The following is a 16,972-nucleotide window of genomic DNA, read 5'->3' on the forward strand; positions in this document are numbered from 1 at the left end:
CCTTGAATTCTGCAGGTTCTGACTGTTTTCTAAATCACGTGCAATAACCTAGCATCATTAGAGTCTCTGCTTTTGGATTTGGAGTAACCAGAACATGAGACAGAGGGAAGAAAAGGATTTGGGGGATGGTCCCATAATCAGAATTTTACACTTAATGTCAAACAGTGCTGTTGTGTCTGGAAGTTAAATGCTTTGCTGGTTAATTCCCCACAAAGAATAAGATTTTGTTATTATATTGTATTTGCCTGAATTTAGAATACATGAAATGTTGAATATTTCTGATCTGTTCTGGAATATCAAAACAAGCATACAGTCATTTTTTTCATAAAAAATTGTGAAATATAACCTTAAAAAAAAACTTTTGTAGAATCATTGAATGGTTTGGGTTGGAAAGAACCTTAAAGATCACCTGGTTCTGACCCTCTTACCATGGGCAGGGACACCTCACAATAGACCAGGCTGCTCAAAGCCCCATCCAACCTGGCCTTGAACACTTCAGGGATGGGGCATCCACAGCTTCTCTGGACAACCTGTGCCAGTGCCTCACCACCCTCTGAGTAAAGACTTTCTTCCAAATATCTATTTTAAATCTCCTGTATTTGCTTAAAACTGTTACTGCTTGTGCTGTCACTACACTCTCTCACAAAGAGTCCCTCCCCAGCTTTCTGTAGCCCCTTTTAGGTAGTGTCAGGACACTGTAAGGTCTCCCCTGAACCTTCTCTTCTCCAGGCTGAACAAACCCAACTCCCTCAGCCCTTCTTCATAGGAGAGGTGCTCTAGCCCTTGATCATTCACATGGTCCTTCTCTGGACTCATACATCACTGGACTCATTCTTATACATCTATGTCATTCTTGTGCTTTGGGCCGCAGAGCTGAACACAGTACTCCAGGCATGGTCTCATGAGAGCAGAGTAGAGGAGGAGAATCACCTTCCTCACCCTGCTGGCCACGCTGCTTTTGATGCAGCCCAGGATATGGTTGGCTTTCTGGGCTGCAAGCACACATTGCTGGCTCATGTCAAGCTTATGGTCAAACAGCACCTCCAGGCCCTTCTTCTCAGGGCTGCTCTCAATCCATTCTCCACCTAGCCAGTATTTGCGCTTGGGATTTCCTTGACCCAGGTGCAAGACTTTGCACTTGAAATATAATATTGACCTTGCACCTGAAAAATAATTCAATTCCACTATAAGCTGGTATCCACTATAGGCTAACATTGAAGCAGAAAGCTTTGACTATGCATACTGTAGTTTTCAGAAATTGTTCAGACTTCATGGAGATATTAATGAGGCACTGGCTTTCTATTTGTCTTAGGGTGGTGACAGGCAGCACAGAATCTGGCTGGAGACCTGTGACTAGAGGTATTCCCCGGGGGTCAGTGCTGGGTCCGGTCTTGTTCAACATCTTCATCAACGACCTTGATGAGGGAATAGTGTCTGCCCTCAGCAAGTATGCCAATGACACAAAGCTGGGAGGAGTGGCTGACACGCCAGAAGGCTGTGCTGCCATTCAGTGAGACCTGGACTGGTTGGAGAGATGGGCAGGAAGTAACCAAATGAGGTTTAACAAGAGCAAATGTAGAGTCCTGCACCTGGGAAGGAACAACTGGAAGTATCAGTACAGACTGGGGGATGACCTGCTGGCGAGGAGCTCTGTCAAGAAGGACCTGGGGGTCCTGGTGGAAAACTGGTTGACAATGAGCCAGCAGTGTGCTATGGTGGCCAAGAAGGCCAATGGGATCCTGGCATGCATAAAAAGGAGGGTGGCCAGCAGGTCAAATGAGGTGATCCTCCCCCTTTACTCTGCCCTGGTCAGGCCTCAGCTGTTGTCCTGTGTCCAGTTCTGGGCTCCCTGGTACAAAAAAGACAGGGATCTCCTGGAAAGAGTTCTGGGTCTGTTCAGCCTTGAGGAGAGAAGACTGAGAGGGGATGTTAGCAATGTTTACTAGTATCTTAAGTGTGGGGGGCCAACCTCTTTTCAGTGGTTTGTGGGGACAGGACAAGGGGCAATGGCAACAAAATGGATCACGGGAAGTTCTGCACCGACATGCGAAAGAACTTCTTCATGGTGAGGGTGACAGAGCACTGGAACAGGCTGCCCAGGGAGGTTGTGAAGTCTCCTCTGGAGATGGAGATATTCAAGGCCAATCTGGATGCCTACCTGGGCAACCTGCTCTGAGGAACCTGCTTTGGCAGGGGGGGTTGGTCCCAGTGATCTCTTGAGGTCCCTTCCAATCCCTACAATTCTGTGATTCTGTGATTCTGTGATTTTCATGAAGAAAAAGAAAAACAAATATAATTCTGAAAAAAAATATATATATTTTGTTTTGTACACACTTTGAGTAAAGAATTTAGCTGCTATCAAGAATGGAGAACAAGTTTTTGCTTCATTAGAAGTATTAACCCTGCATCATACTGCTACTGGCTCAGATTATCTTCTCATTTCGGCTGTGCTTATGCTTACTTGATGCTCAAAGAGGTTTTATTTTTACTTTGGTGGAAGTTAATATATGATCAGATTTTGACTGTCTGAAGGGATGTACTTGAACACAAATTCTGAGAAACAGTACAAATCTGTGCAATCACCAAGATTTTTTGGTGTCTCTCAATAAGCAATTAAATCTTTGGCAACTGTTGATCATACAATGACAAATGAGACAGTTATATGGAAAAAGGTATATCTGTGAGTGAAGTATCCAGGATTTGTGATTGTTCTGTACAGATTCTGTGTTCTCCCCCATCACACCTGCCAATTAAATGAACTTAAAAGTAACTGAGAAAGTTGAAGGAGAGTGGGGGGAAAGTAACATGGAAAAGATAATTAATGTAAAAGGAAAGTGGAAAGTGTTTGTTTTTTTTTTGTGGGATTTGAGAAAACAATATATTTGATTATTTTTTTTTTCTGTAAATCTGTTCTAAAATTTATCATTAAATGAGGAGGTAATTGCTTCCCAAAGAAAATATCTTTTTGTATTGAATGTTTTAGATAAATGCTTACAAATGTAATACATGTGCAACTGAAATTAAATAAATGATACAGAAATGTTTTAGGAATCTGAACCACACCCTTCTCTAAACTAATATGTAAATCTGAACTTCCCTTACTAATTCATTTTAAACAAGTTTCAGCCATATTAAACTTTTTAATGGGCCATGTTTATAAACCATGTTTATAAACGTAATAAAAGCAGCAGAAGTGTTCTTAATTATGTCTTTATTAATTCTAAATTTATGTTTAATATAAAAAACATGACAATCTTATCATTAAACAGCATCAACAATAATAAATTGCTAAATAAATACAAACAAATTCAAAAAAGCAAGAAGGTTTTAAATCATATCTAATTTTATGTCACAGCTCAGGTGCAGACCTGTTGGTTGATAGACCTGTGCAGACCTGTTGGTTCTGGTAATAGAAACATTATCCTTTTCACAAATGGTTGGTGCTGAAACTGGAACAGCCTCTCACTTGATTGACTGCATCCCAATGAAGAGGTGACTTTCTTGTTTGGTGATTTTAACCCTTTATGCACATAAGACATAATAAAAATAAATAAATTCTGACTTTTAAACACTCCTAACTTTCATATACAAGAGTGGAGGCCTGGACAAAATCATAAACTTTCATTCGTTTCCTTCTGTTTTATTTCCATTCATATGTGAAGATCTTGGGCTGGTCTTCAGATTTCTGGTGAGCATCCAGGTCTTCTTCTAAAGCTTATGGGTTGCCTTGTGAAACTACAAACACTCTTTGTAGGCTATCCTGCTCTTGATCAAAAGACTAATTCAAACTCCCATACTGACTTTTTCTACTTTGAAAATATCTATGTCTCTTTTCTACTCTCTGTCATTATTCATGCCCAAGTGACAAAATGTGGTTTATTATTTTTCCCACTAGCTAGGAGCTATCAGAGTATCAGTTATTAAGAGTATCAGTTATTACTGGTTATCAAAAAAATAAAATAAAATAAAAAATCAGTATAGCTATTTTCCTCTCTGCTAAATGGTATACAGATAAACAAATGAGAGATTCTAAAATACTGCAATACAACAGCAAACCTTCAGCTTTGTTTAGGGTATGTACACAGAAAATAAAATCCTCAAGTCACCATCATTTAATATAAAGACATAAATGCTTTTTATGATAAAAACAAAAGAGATTAAAAAAAATTTCATTGAGTTCTCAGGTATGCAGCCAAGAGCTGTTTTCTTAAAGACATTCTTACAGTTTTGTAGCAGATTTGAAATTTGTATTAATTTAACTTATGAAGTACAGAGAGTATGTGATCCCAGTTGTATATGAGTGCATCTTTATCAGGACTAGGAACCAAGCTAGAAAAACAGGAGAAAACAGGGGTAAATACTTGCAGTTCACTAGAGAAGTCGTTCAGTTTTATCCCTTTTTGGGGTCCCTTGGCAATAATACTACCTTAACATAACAGTGTCATTGGACACAGCCCAGTGGCAGATCTGATTAACACATACCTTCTAGATGTGTATCTGAATTTGATATGAAGATAGAAATGGCAATTCCTCCATTTTTGCTACTGGTTTGTTCCACTGGTTAATCAAATATGGTGATAATACTGTGCCTCATTTCCCACTTTAACATGTCTAGTTTAAATTTCCAGTCAGTTAAACTAAAGAGTCTTTAATATCTAATATTTCTGCTGTATGATGGCCCTTATCCTCAACAATCAAATCACTTATCATTCATTGCTGCACTAATGAAGCCAAGATGGTGGCACAACACAGCGCAGACAGAAGCCTCATCATCATCTATGGAGTTCAAAGTAGGCCTGGTCTTCAAACAAAAGGATAAACATTCTGTGAGAGCACACGATTTGTGATAAACTTAGGAGCCTTTTATCTGACCTGGTGACCAGAACTAAGCTTAACAAGAGAATGTTATTGCAAACCGAAATTTTGACTCTCAGCCACTCTGCCAGTATAAACCCATTCTTACCTAAATTCAGGAAGATTTCTGTGTTTTATTCAAGAATTGGTCCACCCTGATATTCTCATACTCAGTGAAGTACAAGGACAGCTAAACATCTCTGTCTATTTTATCCTAGCTGGCAGCAGTACACATCTCCCAAGAGCAGTTCATGGGCGTCCTTCACCTCCTGTAAATAAGCACTTCCAAGACCACAAAGGATTCATTCTCCATAATTAAGACCTAATTCAATACCCGCTGAAATCAATGGAAGTTTTTCCACTGACTTCAGTGTACTTCAGCCTCAGCCCTGAAACCGACAATCATCTGGTGACATTTGTGTTATATTAACCCAGCCTTTAGGAACTATATTGAGGTCTCCAACTCATTTCACATAAGCCACCAAACAGTAATAATTTTCAGACAGTGTCAACCTGACCCAGATTTGAACTGGCAATCTGGAGCTAGAAAGCACTATAATCCATTACTAGCCCCGTGAACCATCTGGTCACAATATCTCAAGCAACTTATACGGTACTTAGTAGCTGAGTAGTTTACTGAAACTTGCGGATAAAAAATAGAATGCATGTATGTATGTGTTCATGTATGCATCCAAAAATAATTTAGAATTTTATTTTATCAACAGAAATACATACAAGTGACACTGAGTTTATGTCCACATAGATTTGTGTATTAATTTACAGGTTTCGCACTGGAGAGGTGATCAGTAGTCAAAAACAAGAACTTATGATAAAATCCTAATAAAGGCATTTTAACCAACTAGAGTCAGGCATGTGAATGTTTTTGCAAGAATCTCCAGTGATACTTGTGTGTGTTTCTCTGAGCACACAACCACTTAGCCAGACACATATTTTCCTCTAATTATATAAAGAGCCTGTTTTGCTTTTAGGATTTTTTCCCACTAAGATTGGAACTTGTTGGTCATACCCAGAATAAACTAATTTCTGCTACCATCTAGGGTTTGTATTTCACAGAGAAGACAATGGACACAGTTTTCTTTTGTTTTGTACCTTAAACACTCATCCGTATTTAAGTAAAGTGACTGACAAATGCTATTAGGTTAAGTGGTGTTATTTTAAATCCATTTTGCAGACGTATAAATGACTAAAAGATCCAGAGGGAGTTTTGTATGAGGACAACTTGGACCATAAGTCTGTTCATTAAAGGTCATCTTTCAAAAAAATAATTTAGTCTTGAAATATCAACAAGAAAAATCTTTATATGATTCAATGTATATACTTTAATATTTTAATAATCTGCCTGGTCTCAAAGCCACACTTCATTTAAGATATATTTTAGAGTACCAGTCAGGGTCAATTTACAGAAGAAAACTCATTAACAATGTGATAGACATGAATATAAATGCACCACAAGAAACTCAGACTAGAAAAGCACAGACAGGAAGGCAGTCTATTTACTCAAGTCTTTTATTTGGCTTTACAAACTTCTTTTACTAGTGTTATAATGACAGTTTCAAATTAAATAGTGATGCAACTTGGCAGTCAGAGGGTTTTGCCAAATAGATGAACATGTACCTGCATATTTTACCACAAATTTTGAATAAAGCTTGTGGATTTCCAGCTCATGTAAAAAGAGTTTTCTAACATTTTTCCAATATCTTACTTTCTCTATCTGAAGTTCTGCACAGTTGTGCCACAGTACATTGCTCACTGGTTATCCATGAGTACATAAGTATGAGCTTTTTGTTCTGACTTGCAGAAGTATTTAAATGCTAATATATTATTTTTTTTTCTATTTATCATTCCAGGAAACAGAAACAGGATGTATAAAGTAAATCTCTTTATTTACCCCTTTATTGTTTCTCTTTACAACTAATCAAAGGTACCTGATACTCTTAATTTAAGAGTTTAATTCTACAAATACTTTCCATGGCAGATATCTTTCTTACTTCATTTGCCATCTGTCTCTTGATGATGAAAAGCTCCACTACATACCAAACCAGATGAGGTCTGTAGAGAGAAAATAAATGGCATTCTAACTAGAATAAATGATGGTGGGGAAAAACATTTTTGCACGAAAGTCATTCTTTAGGACTTGCTGAAGGAGAGAAGCAACCCTAGACTCAGATTGATTCAGCCTTTGACTCTAGGGTGGCAGGAGGGTAACAAACTTGGGTTAAACCTCAAATGCCTCAACACACACCAAAAAAAATAAAAATAAAATGTTTGTGTGTGAGAAAGGATTTAAAGATGTTTGAGCTTCCAAATAGGATGTCATTAGAATGTTCACCTGCTTCCCAGTCAAACATTGTTTTAGCAATATTTGAAAGCATAATAGACATAGCTATATAGTCTCAGTGGAACTACAAAAGCACCAAATAAAATATCTATACAATGGAACAAAGTGTAAAAGAGAAAATGTATTTTATCATATAGTTGCTGAAATAAAAATTCCATTTGAATATTCTGAGAGCAGTTGATACAAGGAATCCTCATATTTGATACTTTCATAGACTGTTGATATGCTTCAATTAGCTTTAAAACATTTATTTTTTTTATATAAGATATGGTAGGATATTCAATAGAATTCCTGTATATCACAGTTTTAAAATAGTTAGAAGATCATGAGAGGAAAAAAAAGTAGTATCCTCATCTTTCAATTCTCTTCTTAAGGTTTCTCATTGCTTCAGTAGACTTGCACATATTGCATATATGTTGTTCGGCAAGAACCAAACTATTTTCCACTGTCACATGTGTAGTATTTTGTTTTATCTCCACTTTTATTATAAAGGCAAGAATAATACAATTTTAATATAAGGCAAGGATAAAGATTATTAATTGCTAGAATGATTCTACAAATCATCAAATGCATTACAAATACTAATGAATTAAGCTTCACATTCCTACTGAGATTTTTTTTATTTTTTTTTCTATTGTACAGCAAAGAGGCAAAACAACATGAGAAGTCTCACAAAAGGTCACCCAGCAAGCCAATGACCTAGCTAGAAAAAAAAGGCCCTAGGTAACCTGACTCTCAGTTATGTATGCTAATCACTAGGCAAACTTCTGCCAGGAGATTCGGAGAATCAGTGTCACTTCCTAAGGCCAGACTTCTATGTCATTGCTGTGTCAATCAGAGTTACATCCCCGAAGCTGTACCACCTGGACCTCTAGCCTTAAATAGAGAAGTAAAACTACATTATTGGTATATTTTGGTAAAGGAAGACTGCTTTGCCACTTCAGAATCAAATATAACTTTGCTAATGTCACTAAATTTACGTTCAAAACACCCTTTTGGTGTATCAGCATTCCTAAATCCATAGAGTGCTTTCTGGCCTACATATGTTTCTAAATGTAAATATCACACACCAATCACATCATAATCAGTCAATACCAGCTCATTTGATTGAGGCTTAAAATCTTCTGGCAAAGACAATATTTAAATTCTAAAGACAGAAAAAAAGTTTAAACTCCCCCAAGCATGGATTAACAGTACAGTTTACTTTTTTTTTTTTTTAAAAAAAAAAAAAAAAAAAAAAAAAGGAATTTTGCTAACCCTGTGTTCTATCCACGTTCATTTTCAGTAGCCATCTATTTTTGAATTTTAACTGGTTTAGATATATTTAAAAAAAATAAAATACTGAAATATACATGTGTAAGTACACACAGAAAAAAAAAATAATAATAATAATCCTTATTTTCCTTCACCCTGAGATTCTTCATGAGTGCAATTCATAAAAAACACAAAAATATTGAGTGACTCATCTGAATAATCTCTGTTAATTATCGAAGAAGCAACAATATCCTTAAGCATATTCTGCAAACAGAAAGAAGAAAAGACTAATTTCATGGTCAAATCATTCAACTCAACTTAATCACAGTTACCAACATCAAAGTTGTCATGCTGTGGTTCACATACTATGAGTGGTCTCAAAGGAGAGGCAGCATTTTGCTAGATGGAAGGAAGACTGGGGAATCTTACAGTCTTATCATACTAGCAATAGATAGCTCTCATTCATGAAAAAAAAAAAAAAAAAAAAAAAAAAAAGAGAGAGAAAATAAAACTAGAGAAACATCTGAAACTGATGAAAAAGCACAAGACAAAACCAGAAGTGCTGGCAATTGAGAATAAAACATTGAGGATAAAACTAAGGAAAGGAAGAAATGGAAGGAGAAAGCAAATAAGTATCTGATAAATCATTGTCAATAATAGCAGAGTGACCTTTTGCCAGAGGCTGATATTTATCATGAAACATTTTATTCAAGGTCCTGTATGCATCACAGACTTGAATGCACTTATGATCTGAGGTAAGAAGTGCTATTACCTTCATATTACAGATGTTGAACAGAAAAACACAAAGGCTAGAGGCAAAGCTGAGATTAAATAATTCCAACTAGAAAGACACCTTGACCAGAAAGATGATTCAGGTAACTGGAGTTACACACCTAACTTTCCTGTTCAGCCAGTAGGGAAATGAAAACAGATCAGAAACATCAAGTAGAAAAACTCACACATGGATGGGGAGAAGGAAATCTGACCAGAAGACTTTCAGAAGGAAAGTCTGGAGAGTTTAATGGATCTATCATTTTTCAGAGCTTAGTCTGACTCACCATTCTAGTTAGTGTCTATCTGCCTGCGATTCAGGACCAGCAGGCCTCTTTCTTGGGGACAACACAGTCTAAGGAGGCAGAAACACTTACTTGTCTACCCCTAAAGAAAACAGGTAACAATCCATTCTCTGGCACCAAGGCCAAGTGACATAACATAGCATGAGTCCACCGAGCTGCCTTCTAAATCAAGGCAGTACCATTTACCAGTACTTGATGCGGTCAAGTTTTCAGATCCCAGGAGCTCTACACTTCTTAAACACTGGGACCTCTGAGATAGACTTAAGACAGGTATCTGAGGCAGAGCTCAAAATTGGGATGGAGGGCAGAGACCAGTCCTGCAAAATCAGTTACAGAGGTAGATGAACAAGAAACCAGATTATTTGAACAAGACTGAAGTCTGTTGAAAAATAAACGGGGTCTCTGTAAACTGCATTCTGCATTCACAGCTAATGACAGCAAGTGAATGAGAAGGCTGACAAAATTGGAAAGGTTTCTGATTAGAGGTTAGATGATCACAGTGGTCCTTTCTGGCTTTAATCTTTGACTCTATGAATAAACAATGAGAACATTTAGAGTGCAGAGGGAAACAGGGAGACCTTACCAGCAGGTGCTCAGTTGGGTTAGCAATAATATTCACTGCTGGAGATCCTTGCTGGTTGGGGGCCACCATTAATTGGATGGTGCTGGGAACACAAGGATGGGCAAGAAACGATCACATTTCACTTGGAAGCCTGTGGAGGACTATCACCCGTTGCAACTGGGGCACCAGGATACTTTTAGCAGAGTTGGGCAGCCAGGACTCTCATTTGACAGCTTCTGTGAGGGAATTAGTATAGGTGGGTGAGTGTTGTTGTTGTTTTTTTTTTTTCTTGATCTGACATTAAAAAAGTGAATGGCACTTTAGGAAAAGCTGTGAGAAATGAATTTTTTCTCTTCATATTTACAATGCTTGTGGCTTCAGAGTATGGGTCTATTTGCTACAATGCACTTAAAACATTAAACAAACTATCCAACTATCCAAATATGGAATTATTAGACAAAGGTCATTGCATTAGGGAGACTTTTAGGATCCATTAATTTCTACTTAAACATTCATTTATTTTTTTCACAGTGATCTCCTTTTTTTAATCTCTTTGATGAAAATATATATATATATATACATATATATATATATATAAAGATGCAGCTCTTGCAGATACAATACTTGTACCAGAATCACAGTAATGCTGAAATCAATGTGCAATGAGAGGAAAAGCACTTTATTTCAAAAAGTTGACTCCAATTGCACATACTTTTTAAGGTAATATGCAGTATGTCTTTAAGCAGATTGTATTGGTACAAGAGTTCCCTATGTAATTGGCTTGTGTAAGACTGACATTTTATAGAGAAAAAACAAACAAACAAACAAACAAAGAGAAGGGTTAAATCAAAAACTGAGTATATTGCATTCCCTTTTGGCATAAGACTGCAGCCATATTGAGTCTCTGAGCATCTATTTTTCAAAAAGCCTCCTGCAGTATTGGCCTGAGCATCCTCTGAACTAGGATATGTATAACATGTAGAGAAAGAGCAGCATCTGCTTAGTTTTCATATCATCGCTCGTCAAAATAATTCAAAAAGCTATTTTCCAGGATTAAAGGGTTTATTGCAAATAACACTATTAACGAACAAAAGATATAGTTTGATTCTGCCATCATAATTTCAACAAAAGCACCTACCCAAATGAGGTAAAAAGACTTCCCTTTGATTCCATCAAAGCCTTTTCTTAGTGTCATATTAACCACTTTATCTTGGGTTTTATGTATCATACTCGCTGAGATTTAACAGTTTCACAGTTAAGTATTGTAATACCTTTGTAAATTTGTCTATGAAAAAATGACTGGACACCTTCAGTTGTTCAGGTCAACATTATGATTAATGAGCACAAACATCCTCCCAGGAAACGTACTATGCAATTTTGGAACAAAACATTAAAATAAAAATATATACAGAATGCTAATGGAAAAGAAACAAAACTTATACTGACATAACAGTTTTGTCATAGTTAGTCATTGATTTTTTTCTTCTTTAACTCACCTCTGATACAACAGAGGTGGGGGAAGATTGACTGTTTCCTTTTGCAAAATAAGGCAGATCCACATTTAAGTAGCTTTAGCTTGAGGATTACCCATAGCCTGTTTCCCATAAATGTGTTGAATTTCAGATATGAGTTTTATTAAGCAATACATCATATATAAGTTCCAATTTATTAAGAAGTAATACATCAAAACATAATAAAATAAAGTCTTAGCTAACAACTATGTGATTACTCAGCTACTTACTTCACTTGGTACTTATACTGGTATATATGTAATCATGGGTAGCACTAGTCAACTCTGCCAAAAATGCCAATATATTGAAATTATAAGTTTTCACAGGAATGTACTAGTTCAGATGAAACTTTCATTGAGTAAGAGTTTTTTTGCTCCAGGACAGAATTTCTGATCAAAATGAGAGAGAAGACAGAAAAGAGAATAGCCTAGTGGTTATAACACAGTCATGGAAATCCAAGTCCCTTAAAAAGACCCAAGTTAGGGGTCTGGTTCTCTTGCAATCCAGGTTCCCTGCTGTAGCACTGTAATCCTGTGTCCTCTCTCAGATCTTTAAAAAGTATTGGTTTTATCTTGTGGAATAAGAAATGTTTTGAGGTTTCACTAAATTGCAAAGCTGTTTCCCCTACTGTCCTATCACTTCCTTATCATTTTGTAAAGAAAGCTTTGTAAAATGAAGAGTCATAAGACCAACAAGGAGTTAAACCAAAAAAAGAGTTGTCTTTATGAAATAGTAACCACATATTAAAACAACAATTTAGTTGTCAGATAATGATATATCTTGGCCTTTAATATTTAAATATGCACCTAACTGTTGAACCTAGTTTTCTATGAAGACAGATATTATAATTATGCTTGCTATTTGCCCATCTTTAATGTATACAACAAACATTACCTAATTTAAAAGAAAACTCATATTATTGAGATGGGTCTGACTTGTAATAGATATAAAAATTTAAACAAATTTATTCTTTTTCTCCATTAGATTGTGTCTAAAAAATCCATTACAACTTTCAGATTTCATGTCTTCACAGAAATTTGATTTTGCGTTATAAGTTTTAACTATTGTTTTCATATAATGTTTAGTTATATAGTTCAGTACAAGGCAACTCTCAAAAATAGATTTTAATACTTGCCTGGACTTCTAGTAGAACAAAAGAAGTTGGAGGAGATGAGGCAAGCAGAGACCTGCAGCTTCCCATTTCAAGCCAATGACAGAAATTGACCCCCTGTGGTGGATAACCACTAATGAAATGTATCACCTCAGTAGGTACAGGTTCTACAAACAGAAAAAATGAAAAATAAAAAGTAAAATAATAATATTAATTTAAAATAAAAAACACCACATCAACACTTTTTTATTATTATCTACATAATATCACCATCATCATTCTTCACCAAATAATTAGTAAATGATAACAGTTGCTAATGTTATCATAAAATTATAGCAAAAGACAAAGCATATCAAAGGAAAGCAGAAATATGGTCTCATCAGAAAACTGGGCAAGTTGGCAGGTAAGTCTGGAAACATGGGTAACACCAGTTATTTTTGTATCACTATTCCAATTTAGAGTTCAGCCAGTCAATAAAATAGGTCTAACCACACAAGTTCACCTCCACATATAAGACCAGATTTTCATAATGTGTCTCAGACATGCATCTACCTTTTCCCTCTTTACATTATCAGATTTATGAGTGGGCTTAGCATAACATCCTTGATACAAACACTGTTTCTCTTTTATCCTGTTGACATATTAAAGGCAGACAATCCTAACTAGTTTCTTTGATTTGAATAATTAACAACCCAGGTACAATTTCCAAAAGCACCTTTCAAAACAAAACTGTATTTGCTATGATGGTGCAATTACTAGCCATCAACAAAGAATCTATAGGAAAACTATATAAAATATTAAAATTGGAATTAAAATTGAAAGAGTAGGCTAGGTATATACGTAGGATTACACTTCAATAATTTATTATAATTGCAGTAATGTAGCAGGGGAGCTGCTACTTCAAATGTAGCTGTAGAGTTGCTACTAGAAACTAGAAGGATTTTATGTAATAAATATGCTTCTTAAATGCAAATGAAGAAAAAGAAATTGTAAATGTATTTATAGTTTTGTGCCCTGGCTCTTAAAATGTTTCATTGCAGTCCACACATAGGTGGTTCAAACAGAAGATAATGACAGTTTGTTTCCTTTCAGAGAAATGACAATTATCTCACAGTTTCAGGAGAGGCCTCCCCATGCAGATCTCTTGGGAGAAGGGTGAAGCACAGAGAAAGGCAGGATGTGCTCCAGCCCGGTACTGCAGAGATGGGAATACCACCTGCAACTCTGCAGCTGCAACCCCCCGACCAACATCCCTATTGCCACCTTCTTACAGCATCTGGCACATATTTGAAACTGGGACTGTGAAGAGACCCTTACAGGGCAATCCGTGGCTGCCTCCTTTTACACCAGGGAATTGTCACTGAAAGAACTGAGAGATAATTCAGAAAGAAGGAGAGCAAGAAAAAATGACAGGATAAAAGAGTAGGTAAGAAAAGACAGTCAGTGGAAAAAAATCAAAGGCTGAAAAACTAAAACAATGGAAGGTGGTAGAAAAGCCATTTTCCTAAGCCTAACCCTTTTATTTAGCATAAAATAAGCAAAGCTGAATAATCTTTCTCTTCTGCCCAGCAGCTGCAGACAAAAAATCAGGTAGCAAACATCTTGGTATGACATGAACTTTCTAGACAAACAATGCTGGAAAGGTCACATAGCTCTGGACTTGTCTTCACTGAACCAGCATTGGTTTCATCTCATGTAATAAAGGCACACTGGTGGTCCTGATGTAAAATCATAATGATGGTACAGTACTGGAATTTTAAGCACAAACTGTACCTAAGTCACACATACACACAGCAAAACCAAGAAAATCCTGTGATCTTCCTCAGACAACATTGCCTCATGGCTAAATACCTACCAGAAGACAAAATGCATTATCCAGGAAACAGTAGAAGGGCTGTATTATGGGTAGAATACACCAAAATTCACTCTGAGGCTACTTGATCACTCTGGGGAAGGAAGAGTGAAGACCTGGGGAGAGGCATCACCAGACCAACCAGATTTTTCAGTGTTCAGTGAGATACAGGGTACCAGAGACTCCCTTATCTTTTTCCAGCCTTTCACTTCTACCACCAGAGAAATTACAGAAAGAAATGGGGATGTTATCAAATTTATAGCTACGCAACAGATATCAGAATTTTGCCCGAAGAGTCTATAATCGTTTAGCACACAATCCAGCTTCCATTGAAGTCAATGGACTTTCAATACAGTAGTCTTTTGGGCACTTCCACTGTGTTCAGAAGAAGATAAATTTAGGCCTGTAGCCCTTTCTGAAACCATAGATAAGGCTCATCTGCCTTCCTTCCTTCAGTGTCAAACTGAAGATCTTTATTCTTTATGAAGTTAAAAATATAGTCCCACAAAACATCTGTCTTCAAAATAATAGCAAACTCACAAATTTTTAAAACAAAGCAAAATATCTTGCAGAGCAGGAAGCCATCATCAGTTCATTCTCACTCTGCAGTTTGATGATTGGCATGTGCAGTTCTCAGCGAGAGCAGCCACCAAAAGAAACATATGTAGACCCAATGCGGCGAAAGCAGCAGGGGGAAGAAAGGGCTCTCAGGAGCAGCATGGTTTCAACTCAGCTTGAAATGACTGTGAGACAGCACCAGCACAGCATTTAAACTGGAAAGAGGAGGTGTCAGTTTTCCTTAGGCAGCTCATATTCAGCCTTAGAAACCATCACCACTTTTTGTTTGGGACTGAAGAAGTACTTGATTTCAACCAGTTTCCTACAGAAATAAAGACTATGTTGTCTGTCTGTGGTATTCCTCTTCCCCTCAGTAATTTGTGAATCATTTTGCCACCTTCAGCTACCTCTGATGCAGTGTTAGAGGTACTGAAAATATTGGCTTCCTCCAAGTATCATGAAAGTGCATGACCAGGTGGAGGATAGAAACTGGGACTGGCAGGGGCTGAGGAGTCATTTGGACACCTATGAGCAACAATGAGAAAAAGTAGTTAGGAATGTTCCAGCCTCCAGAAAGTTTAGTGCTTGCCTCTCCTGTTAGTTATCCAGCATGGAAAAAAAAAAAAAAAAAAAAAAAAAAAAAAAAAAAAAAAAAGCAGAGCACCATGGAAAGCCATACTGCATATTTTTTGCTATTAATAAATGGTACTGTTTTTTGTTGTGTTTTTGGTGGTCACGGTGGTGGTGGTTTCACAGAAAATGCTTTAAAACCTTGGTTGTGACAATCCTTTCTGTCATGTAAGCTTGACAAAATACTTTGCAAATTCTATAAGCCATTATAATTTATTTTCTCCAGCTGGTTATTCCAAAGTAAGAATTGACATTAAATGCACATATTTCAAAATTTCACATTAGGCAAGATTAATCTATACGTATTTACAGAAAATGTAATGAGTTCCACTGCCCGAAGGGTTACATGCTCCATAAACTTAGTTGCAGTAATTATTTATATTAAGAAGATAACTTCACAACCAGAAGGACTAGAAATAACTTAAGTTCTGTTTAAAACTTTCTTAAACTCTATAAAACAGCTTCACGACCCTGAAGTCAAAAAGGGTTAAATAACTACAAATAAATAAATAAAAATCCCTATATGCTCAGAGATTAGTTTAAATGATATTTCACTGAAATCTGTAACTTCTCCCAGCACTTTGCAAGAAGTAGTGATTGTAAATACAGGACTACACTTTTTCAACTTATAGCTTAAAAAAGACATTCAACAAGAAATACAAGTTTACAAACATCTTACCTGAACCTATTTCAAGCAAGCAACAGAAAAGAACAGCTAGCTATTTGTTGTCTTGCTACTTTATATGGCATAATGGAAGAATAATTTCCCTGGATTATCATAATTAAGCAATACAGATTGTACTTATGTTTCAGCAATAAATATTTTCACATTTCCATTTGCACCATAAGTAGCTCAAACAATATTTACAGTCTTTGCACTAGGCCATATAAAAGCCATAATGAAAGTAAAAGAAACTGTTGGGATCACTTTTTAGAGCAATAAAAGCTGTCAATGTTACGGAATAAAAAGTACATTTTTCTAGTGGCACTGATAGAAAGACAAGCCAAAATTCTGAAAAGTCACTCTGCATTTTGTGTGCCTAATTTGCACTACCGTAGAGACATGAATTGTCAGTCTTGAATTTCAAAAATGCACATTTAGTTTAGTATGTACCTCAGCTCTGCACATCCAAAAATAGTTATTATGAAATAATGGGAACACCTAATAATCTTTATCCTATATTATGCATTACATGTATATAAAA

The sequence above is a fragment of the Oxyura jamaicensis genome, chromosome 3, assembly GCF_011077185.1.
Source record: "Oxyura jamaicensis isolate SHBP4307 breed ruddy duck chromosome 3, BPBGC_Ojam_1.0, whole genome shotgun sequence".
NCBI lineage: Eukaryota > Metazoa > Chordata > Aves > Anseriformes > Anatidae > Oxyura > Oxyura jamaicensis.